The sequence below is a fragment of the Salvelinus sp. IW2-2015 genome, unplaced genomic scaffold (assembly GCF_002910315.2).
Source record: "Salvelinus sp. IW2-2015 unplaced genomic scaffold, ASM291031v2 Un_scaffold4753, whole genome shotgun sequence".
Classification (NCBI taxonomy): domain Eukaryota; kingdom Metazoa; phylum Chordata; class Actinopteri; order Salmoniformes; family Salmonidae; genus Salvelinus; species Salvelinus sp. IW2-2015.
In genome coordinates, this window is record NW_019946022.1 from 14,464 (window position 1) to 25,615 (window position 11,152).

General features: G+C 45.5%; 1 pseudogene; it reads left to right on the top strand.

The window, feature by feature from the left end:
* Nucleotides 1–9,816: 9,816 nt before the first annotated feature.
* On the top strand, nucleotides 9,817–10,936 carry LOC139026428 (neuropeptide SIFamide receptor-like; annotated as a pseudogene).
* Nucleotides 10,937–11,152: the final 216 nt, after the last annotated feature.

Here is an 11,152-nt window from a genome sequence, read left to right on the forward strand (position 1 = left end):
CGAGGAAACCTGGCTACGGTGAAGCATGGTGGTGGCAGCATCATGCTGCAGGTATGTTTTTGAGCGGCAGGACTGGGAGACTAGTCAGGATCGAGGGAAAGATGAACAGAGCAAAGTACATAGATCTTTGATGAAAACCTTCTCCAGTGCTCAGGACCTCAGACTGGGCGAAGGTTCACTTAGCCAAGACAACGCTGGAGTGGCTTCGGGTCTCTGAATTCCCTTGAGTTGCCCAGCCAGAGCCCAGACTTGAACCTCGAGCATCTCTGGAGAGACCTGAAAATAGCTGTGCAGCGATGCTCCCATCCAACCTGACAGAGACTTGAGAGTATCTGCAGAGAAGAATGGGAGAAGCTCCCCAAATACAGGTGTGCCACGCTTGTAGCGTCATACCCAAGAAGACTCAAGGCTGTAATTGCTGCCAAAGGTTCTTCAACAAAGTACTGAGTAAAGGGTAAAATCAAATCAAATCAATGTTTATTTGTCACGTGCGCCGAATACAACATGTGTAGACCTTACAGTGAAATGCTTACTTACAAGCCCTAACCAACAGTGCAATTTTTAAGTAAAAAAATAAGTATTAGAAACAATAGATGAGTAAATACATTTAAAAACAGTAAATGACAGTGAAAATAACAGTAGCGAGGCTCTATACAGGTGTACCGTACAGAGTCAATGTGCGGGGGCACCGGTTAGTTCGGCTAATTGAAGTAATATGTACATGTAGGTAGAGTTAAAATGACTATGTGTAGATGGTAAACAGAGAGTAGCAGCAGCGTAAAAAGAGGGGTTGGGGGGTAGGGGTGCAGGTGGCGGTGTGGGTTGCGGACACAATGCAAATTGTCGGGTAGCCATTTGATTACCTGTTCAGGAGTCTTATGGCTTCGGGGTAAAAGCTTTTGAGAAGCCTTTTGATCCTAGACTTGGCACTCCGGTACCGCTTGCCATGCGGTAGCAGAGAAAACAGTCTATGACTGGGGTGGCTGGGGTCTATGACAATTTTTAGGGCCTTCCTCTGACACAGCCTGGTATAGAGGTCCTGGATTGCAGGAAGCTTGGCCCCAGTGATGTACTGGACCGTTCGCACTACCCTCTGTAGTGCCTTGTGGTCAGAGGCCGAGCAGTTGCCGTACCAGGCAGTGATGCAACTAGTCAGAATGCTCTCGATGTTGCAGCTGTAGAACCTTTTGAGGATCTGAGGACCCATGCCAAATCTTTTCAGTCTCCTGAGGGTAATAGGTTTTGTCGTGCCCTCTTCAGACTGTCTTGGTGTGTTTGGAACATTCTAGTTTGTTGGTGATGTGACACCAAGGAACTTGAAGCGCTCAACCTGCTCCACAACAGCCGCGTCATGAGAAGTGTATGCTGGTGAATGAGGACCAAACGGTTCAAGATTTTCGTTACAGAAAAGTCAAGCCTTAACTATAACCCAGAATTTCCCATGAACGTTGACGACCACAACTTTTACCGATCGGACCCGACGGTACATAGCAATGTCAATCTGTCAGGAAGATTAGCCTGCAAATCAGTAGGTATCGTCTGCTAGCCATGCTGCGTACCAAAGACGAGACGGCAACTGCTCCCCGGCCGACTGAACCAACAACTCGAGCCATGCATATCTTACACAGACCCTGGAGAAGGATCCACTGAACAGGTAACGACTGCAACCTCGTGCGGACCACAAGCTAGCCTGCTCAAGCCATCTGAGAACCGCAAAAACAGACTAACGCAGCGGTCAAACAAGGACGAGACAACGACAAACGAGCAAACATCAAACAAGGATCCAGAACAAGGACAGAACGGAAAGAGCAGAAGAGAAATAGCGGACTCTAATCAGAGGGCAAAATAGGGGACAGGTGTGAAAGAGTAAATGAGGTAGTTAGGAGAATGAGGAACAGCTGGGAGCAGGAACGGAACGATAAGAGAGAGAGGCGAGAGAGGAGAGAAGGGAGGGGGAGAGAGGGAAAGAAAGAGGGAAAGAACCTAACAAGACCAGCAGAGGGAAACGAATATAAGAGGGAAGCACAGGGACAAAATGACAATCTGATAATCAAGACAAAACATGACAGTACCCCCCCACTCACCGAGCGCCTCCTGGCGCACTCGAGGAGGAACCCTGGCGGCAACGGAGGAAATCATCAATCAACGAACGGTCCAGCACGTCCCGAGATGGAACCCAACTCCTCTCACCTCAGGACCGTGAACCCTCCCAATCCACTAAGTACTGGTGACCACGTCCCGAGAACGCATGTCATGATCTTCCGTACCTTGTAAATAGGTGCGCCCTCGACAAGGACGGGGAGGGGGAGGGGAAGACGAACGGGGGCGCGAAGAAAAGGCTTTGACACAGGAGACATGGAAGACAGGGTGGACGCGACGAAGATGTCGCGGAAGAAGCAGTCGCACAGCGACAGGATTGACGACCTGAGAGACACGGAACGGACCAATGAACCGCGGAGTCAACTTGCGAAGAAGCTGTCGTAAGGGGAAGGTTACGAGTGGAAAGCCACACTCTCTGACCGCGACAATACCTAGGACTCTTTAATCCTACGTTTATTGGCGGCTCTCACAGTCTGCGCCTGTAACGGCAAAGTGCAGACCTGACCCTCCTCCAGGTGCGCCTCACAACGTTGGACAAAAGCGCTGAGCGAGGAACGCTGGACTCGGCGAGCTGGGACGAGAACAGAGGGAGGCTGGTACCCAAGACTACTCTGAAACGGAGATAGCCCGGTAGCAGACGAAGAAGCAGTTGTGAGCGTATTCTGCCCAGGGGAGCTTTCTGCCCAAGACGCAGGGTTTCGAAAAGAAAGGCTGCGTAATATGCGACCAATCGTCTGATTGGCCCTTTCTGCTTGACCGTTAGACTGGGGATGAAACCCGGAAGAGAGACTGACGGAAGCACCAATCAAACGACAGAACTCCCTCCAAAACTGTGACGTGAATTGCGGCGCTCTGTCTGAAAACGGCGTCTAACGGGAGGCATGAATTCTGTAACACCCCTGTACATCCCACATTAAATAAACTTTGTGCCTCCTCCAGACGTGATGCTTGAGTTCAATCTTGGTTTCATCAGACCAGAGAATCTTGTTTCTTATGGTCTGAGAGTCCTTTAAGTGCCTTTTGGCAAACTCCAAGCAGAGTTTGTCATGTGCCTTTTACTGAGGAGTTGGTGGAGTGTTGCAGAGATGGTTGTCCTTCTGGAAGGTTCTCCCATCTCCACAGAGGAACTCTGGAGCTCTGTCAGAGTGACCATGTTCCAAAATTTCTAAAAACCTGTTTTCACTTTGTCATTATGGGTTATTGTGTGTAGATTGATGTGTGGGAAAAAAATGTGTTTAATACATTTTAGAATAAGGCTGTAAACGTAACAAAATGTTGAAACAGTGAAGAGGTCTGAATACTTTCCCAATGCASTGTAAAGTCCACACGGTGCACTGGTGACATAAGGAATACGTCAGTTATAACTACTAGAGTATTTCAAATCAAAAACACCTCGTGTCTCTATCATAATCCATTCAAAAGTTATCAGAGCTTTTACCCTTGTAGGATGGCCAAGATGACATCAATGGAGAGAAAGTGGTCAAACATTTGGAAAATAGCATTGCGTCAGCTAGGCTGGATGCTGTGCAAGAATTAAGACAGGCTCGCCGTTGAACTCGTCATCTTTATTCTCAAATCCGGAGGACATAAAGCAAGATAGATAGCCATTTTGAGACATGACATCTAGTATTTTCCTATTTAGGATTCTCTTTTCATATTAATGCGAAATTCCTGTTACTTTTAGAAGATTTCTCTGAAAAACAAGCTCATCTTTGTGAAATGTCAACAGAGCACTTGAGCGTATACCAAGCTTTTTTATATTCAAAGCCTTTTACATTTAATTCAGCTGGTGTCATGCTAATTTAGCTTTTTACGACCCATAGAAACGTGAGTAGCGGCACCGCTCTSTCAACAGAGCTCAGTGCTTATTATGGGATGCGTTAGTTTATGAAATCTGACTTCTTGGATATGATGTTAATGATGTCAGAGAAAGACCCCACTGAACCATTCAGAACATGAGGTGTCATATTTGTCTTGGTCAAATGTACTTTATGACATCACCAGAGAACAAATGTACTTTATGACATCACCAGAGAACAAGGTAAAACCTCCCAGACAGACAACATACACACAACACATTTACAGCGTGTTTTATCCCACCAGGAACACTGTTTTTTCTTGGTCAAATGTACTTTATGACATAAGGAAGTGACATTTCATTACCAAAGCACATTTTCACCCACTCTGGGCTGTGTGTGTGGGCACCCTGTAGCTACAATGACCTAGGAACTTCACTATTTTCACATTCCAATGAGACCATGTTAGCCATTTGCCTGTGGAAAACCTACTTCCAGACTCACATTAAGCATCTCTAATCCATTAAATCTAGAATCGGCTTCCTATTTCGCAACAAAGCCTCCTTCAGTCACGCTGCCAAACATACCCTCGTAAAACTGACTATCCTACCGATCCTCTCGACTTCGGCGATGTCATTTACAAAATAGCCTCCAAGACTCTACTCAGCAAACTGGGTGCAGTCTATCACAGTGCCATTCGTTTTGTCACCAAAGCCCCATATACTACCCACCACTGCGACCTGTATGCTTTCGTCAGCTGGCCCTCGCTACATATTCGTCGCCAGACCCACTGGCTCCAGGTCATCTATAAGTCTTTGCTAGGTAAAGCTCCGCCTTATCTCAGCTCACTAGTCACCATAACAACACCCACCCGTAGCACGCGCTCCAGCAGGTATATCACAGCACTGGTCATCCCCAAAGCCAACACTTCCTTTGGCCGCCTTTCCTTCCAGTTCTCTGCTGCCAGTGACTGGAACGAATTGCAAAAACCACTGAAATTGGAGACTTATATCTCCCTCACCAACTTTAAGCATCAGCTATCTGAGTAGCTTAGTGATCGCTGCAGCTGTACACAGCCCATCTGTAAATAGCCCATCCAACTACCTCATCCCCATATTGTTATTTATTAACTTTTTTTGTTCTTTTGCACACCAGTATTTCTTCTTGCACATCATCATCTGCACATCCATCACTCCAGTGTTCATTTGATCAATTGTAATTATTTTGCGTCTATTGACCTTTTTATGGCCTTACTCCATACTTCATTTGCACACACTGTATATTGATTTTTCTATTGTGTTATTAACTGTACTTTTGCTTATTCCATTGTAACTCTGTGTTGTTGTTTTTTGTCGCACTGCTTCTTTTATCTGTCCAGGTGCAGTTGTAATGAGAACTTGTCTCAACTGGCCTACCTGGTTAAATAAAGGTGAAATAATAAATAAAAACTTAACTTATCGGGATATATTACAGTCCTTTTTGTTGCAGCGAGTGATAGTGGGAACAATCTCTTTCTACTTTCTGACGATCTATTTACCACAAAGGGTGCTAAGATAGTGGCTAGTGGCCATGTTTGTTTGAGTCAGAACCGCCCCCTCTCTCTATCTGAAATTAGATCCAAGCTGGGGCAATTCGCTCTTCAGAGGGAGACTCTCAATAGAGACATTCCAGGCTCTTTCAGTGGAAGTCATGTCCCATTTTCCAGATTTCAGATAACTCTGCTTCAGCACAGGAAGACAGGAGAGAAAGTGAGGAGGCAGAGAGAAAGTGGAGGGGAAAAAAAGTAGTTCTCTTTTTTCATCTGAATTCTAATTTGGATTAATTGCAGCTGATGTCACAAGTGTAGCCGCTTGTAGCTGTATAAATCATTGTGAAGAGGGACCAGAGAGAGAGAGAGAGAACCAGATCAGCATACAGTACATCCCAGCATAGTGTGAAATATGACATACAAGTACATCAGCATAGTGTGATTGACATACAGTACAGTCCGATAGTGTGATATGACATACAGTACACTCAGCATAGTGTGATTGACATACAGTCATCCACAGTGTGATATGAACGATCCCGCATAGTGTGATATGACATACAGTACATCCAGCATAGTGTGATATGACATACAGTATTCCGCATAGTGTGATATGACATACAGTACATACAGTATAGTGTGATGACATACAGTACATACAGTATAGTGTGATATGACATACAGTACATCCAACATAGTGTGATATGACATACAGTACATCCAGCATAGTGTGATATGACATACAGTACATCCGCATAGTGTGATGTGACATACAGTACATCAACATATGTTGTGATATGACATACAGTACAATAGCATAGTGTGATATGACATACAGTAACAGTCAACTAGTGTGATATGACATACAGTACATCCAGCATAGTGTGATATGCAATCCAGCATGTGTGATATGACATCCAGCATAGTGTGATATGACATACAGTACTTCCACGATAGTGTGATGTGACATCCAGTACATCCAGCATAGTGTGATATGACATCCAGCATAGTGTGATATGACATACAGTACATCCAGCTAGTGTGATATGACTATACAGTACATCCAGCATAGTGGTGATATGACAATACAGTATTCAGCATAGTGTGTTTATGACATAGACTATACAGCATAGTATCGACATAGTTCAGCATAGTTGTGATATGACATACAGTACATCAGCATAGTGTGATATGACATACAGTACATCCAGCATAGTGTGATATGACATACAGTAAATCCACAGCATAGTGTGATATGACATACAGTACAATCCAAAATAGGCTAACCTTTCTCTGTCCTGTACTGAAACACAGGTCCTTCTACAGATGTTACGTCCTTAATTGGATCACTCTTTTGTTGCTGAGAATATTTGCTAAGAGGAAATGCAAACGTGTTGTGTATTTGAAGTTCAAAAAGGCTTCTAAAAGTTTGTCATTTCCAATTTCAGACTTAATTTGCCCGATCAAAAATATTTATTATAATCCACATAATAATGAACATTTCCAGTTGATGCAGGATGATTTTCCTCAAACTGTTTGATAGGATAACATTCTTTCATCTGTCTTGTATTGAAACACAGGTCCAGTCTACAACTGTGTTTAAAAAACGTGAGTAAATGACGTGATGCGGAAAGCATTTCTCCGTCTTTATTTTTTAGGAAAAAAATGTCTGTTCCTGTTTGTTGCTGCAGAAGCCGGCTTTTAATGAAGAGAGGTGCCAAACGCCTGTGCTTGTTTCTCCCTCTGTCCACAGATAATTGACGGCTTTCCTCAACCCTGGAGGTGGGAGGAAGGAGAGAAGAAGAGAGGGAAAAGGAAAATAGGAAGATAGACACCCTCCCTGGAGGTTGGGAGAAAGGGACTAAAACGAGAGAGGGAACGAAAGATGAGAAAAATAAACTGAGGGGCTGAAGAGGGAGAGAGAAAATACAGAGGGAGAGAGAGAGAGAGAGAGAGAGAGAGGAGAGAGAGAGAGAGAGAGAGAGAGAGAGAGGAGAGAGAGAGAGAGAGAGAAGAGAGAGAGAGAGAGGAACGAGAGAGAGAGAGAGAAAAGAGAGGAGAACGAGAGAGAGAGAGAGCGAGAGAGAGAGAGAGAAGAGGAGACGGGACATAGAGAGAGAGAGAGAGGAGAGAGGGACAGAGAGGAGAGAGAGAGGAGAGAGGGACATAGAGAGAGAGAGAGAACAAGAGACATGAGGCAATGAGAGAGAAATGAGCCCAGAAGGACTGCGACCACCTGCCCTGAGGGTGATGACGAGGACCATCAGGATCTGGTCCTACATCAGAGCGCATCGCTGAAGAATAGTAATGTGTTGGTTGCATAAGGGCTGCACTGAGATCAGTTCCGACAGAGAAACCTGGTCAAACGGGTGCTGGAGGACACCATGAACCTGACCTAGAATCAGTGATGGTCATCACCGTCTGGTCACCACATATGTACGGATGTACTGTGGCACTTTACCACCATAAATTAGATTCTAGACACTAAGCCTAACCTTAAATCTTTCCCAATCTAACCCCAATTTTACCCCGTAACCCTTACCTGAACCCTTTCCTAATCTTACCTAATCTTACCCTGTAACCCTTACCTGAACCCTTTCCTAATCTTACCCTGTAACCCTTACCTGAACCCTTTCCTAATCTTACCCCGTAACCCTTACCTGAACCCTTTCCTAATCTTACCCCGTAACCCTTACCTGAACCCTTTCCTAATCTTACCTAATCTTACCCCGTAACCCGTAACCCTTACCTGAACCCTTTCCTAATCTAACCTAATCTTACCCCCTAACCCTAACCATAAATCTTTCCTTATTTAACCTAATCTAACCCCCTAATCCTAACCTTAAACCTTCTTAATCTAATCTAATTGTACCCCGAAATCCTAACCTTAAATCCTTCCTAATCTAACCTAATCTTACCCCCTAACCCTAACCTTAACGCTTTCCTAATCTTACCTAATCTAACCCCCTAACCCTAGCCTTAACGCTTTCCTAATCTAACCTAATCTAACCCCCTAACCCTAACCTTAACTCCATACTTTTAAACCTGTATCCCAAATCAAGAACAAATAGCTTGTGTACTACTACTTGCTCATAGATTCTGACAAACCGTTTTACATTTACATTGACTGATAACAGCAGACGCTTTTACCCAGTCAGGGCTTTCAACTAGCGTCAGGTAAAACTACCACATATCACAGTCATCACAGGTTGTGTCCTCTACTGAAAATGAAGAACAAATACCTTGTGTACTTGCTCATAAATGTCCACGACCATGTCAGTCATTTAGCAGACGCTCTTATCCCCAGTTATTGACAGCGAGTGCATTCATTTTAAGGTAGCTAGGTGAGACAACCACCTCTCACTGTTCTAGTAAGTCAAATGTTTCCTCAATAAAGCAGATTTCTGCAAAGTCAGTGCTAGTAAGATAAGACGTGCTAGTAAGATAAGACGTGCTAGTAAGATAAGACGTTGCTAGTAAGATAAGACGTGTTAGTGCTAAGTAAGATAAGACGTGCTAGTAAGATAAGACTAAGAAACGTCTAGTAAGATAAGACGTGCTAGTAAGATAAGAGATGCTAGTAAGATAAGACGTGCTAGTAAGATAAGACGTGTAGTAGATAAGACGTGCTAGTTAAGATAAGACGTGCTAGTAAGATAAGACGCGTTAGTGCTAGTAAGATAAGACGTGCTAGTAAGATAAGACGTGTTGTGTAGTAAGAATAAAGACGTGCTAGTAAGATAAGACGTGCTAGTAAGATAAGACGTGCTAGTAAGATAGAGATGCTAGTAAGATAAGACGTGCTAGTAAGATAAGACGTGCTAGTAAGATAAGACGTGCTAGTAAGATAAGACGTGCTAGTAAGATAAGACGTGCTAGTAAGTAAGAACGTGCAGTAAGATAAGACGTGCTAGTAAGATAAGACGTGTTGTAAGATAAGACGTGTTAGTGCTAGTAAGATAAGACGTGCCGGTAAGATAAGACGTGTTAGTGCTAGTAAGATAAGAGTGCTAGTAGATAGAGGTGTAGTAAGATAAGAGTGCTAGTAAGATAGACGGCTAGTAAATAAGACGTGTTAGTAAGATAAGACGTGCAAGTGTGTTGCTGTTTGTTTCTGAAGATAGAGCCAGTTCCTAATCTTACCCTAACCTTAGGCTAAGTAACTTTGACCTTTTATCCTTATCCTTATCCCAAGTGTTAGAAACACATAGCTCAAGTAGCTCAGACTTGCCCCTAACCGTGTGCATAAATCCTGATGATACAGTCCTCTACTGCTGCTGCAGTGTAATGAGTAGCATTATATAAGGGCTGCACTGAGGTCAGTGTTGACAGTCAGAGCAAGCCTTGAGGGGACAAGACAGCACCATGAAGCTGACCCTGGCACGTTATCAGCCCAGCTCAGCTTCACTCCTCTGCTGCATGTAAGAACGCCACACAGGCAGACTCAACAACAGTACAGCTTCTACGACTCCCTCCTCCTCCCTCATCCTCCTCCTCATCCCTCCTTCCCTGACTCTCTCCTCCCGTCTTCCTCCTTCTACCCTCCTGATCCTCCCCTCTTCTCCTCCTCCTCGTCCCTCTTCCCCTCCTCCCTCCTCCCTCCTGATGGTTCAGAGCTGACCATTTTGTTATGGACGGTCCATGAGCCGACCAGCGTGGCTCTGACACTCATGTACTGCCTGTCCTTCCTGGTGGGGTTCGTAGGGAACATCATGTCAATGAAGGTGCTGACCAACCGACGTAGCGAGAGGCTAGCCGCGGTCAGCGCCACACGGTACCTCCTGGTTAACCTGGCGGTGTGTGACCTGGCCGGTGTGTGTGTCTGCATGCCCATAACGCTGGGTCACCAGATCTACTCGGCCTGGGTCTACGGGGACTTCCTCTGCGAGCGGTCCCCTTCACCCAGGCCGTCTCCGTGTCGGCTAGCGTGCTAACGCTTACGGTCATCAGTGTCAATCGTTACTTCAGTGTACGCTGCCCGCTCCGTGCCCGCTCCCTCTTCACCCGCCGCCGGATCCTAGGACGGTCGCCGTGGTGTGGGTGGTGTCATCAGCGATCTGTGCTCCCATTGGTGTTCATGAACCGGCGAGATGAGATCAGCCTGGGGGCGTCGTTTGTGATCCCTGTGTGCCAGGAGGTGTGGCCGGGGCCGCGTCTGAAACAGGGCTACACCGTCCTGCTCTTCGTGGCGCTCTACTGCATCCCGTGACCTTTACTCACCATCGGCTTCCTGACTGGCCGCGCGCTCTGGGGGACGGGAAGCGGATGTTTACGGAACTCGACTCTCGAAGCCGAGCGCTGCCACATGAGTCCTCAAGACGAGGAAGAGATCGCCAAATGGTGGTGGCCCTGGTCCTGCTGTTTTGCTGTTTCCTGGCTGCCCCTGTATCTGGCTGAGTTCTGGATCAACCGAGTGCAGCATCCGCCATCTTGGCTCATGCAGACCCAGCCTTTGCCCAGTGGCTGGGCCTCACCAACTCCAGCCTCAACCCTATCTGTTACTGTTTCATAGGTAGGACTCTGCTGTGTACTCATTCATCAGGACTTCCTGGTTCTTATGACGTCATATTCTGTTCATAACTCATTGAAATGTTGATGAATGAATGAATATCCATTCCGTAAGTGAAAAACAGCCAGCATTCACTAGATGTAGTCTCAGTTATTTAGATGTAGAGTCTCAGTTGGTATTTAGATGTAGTCTCAGTTGGTATTTAGATGTAGTCTCAGT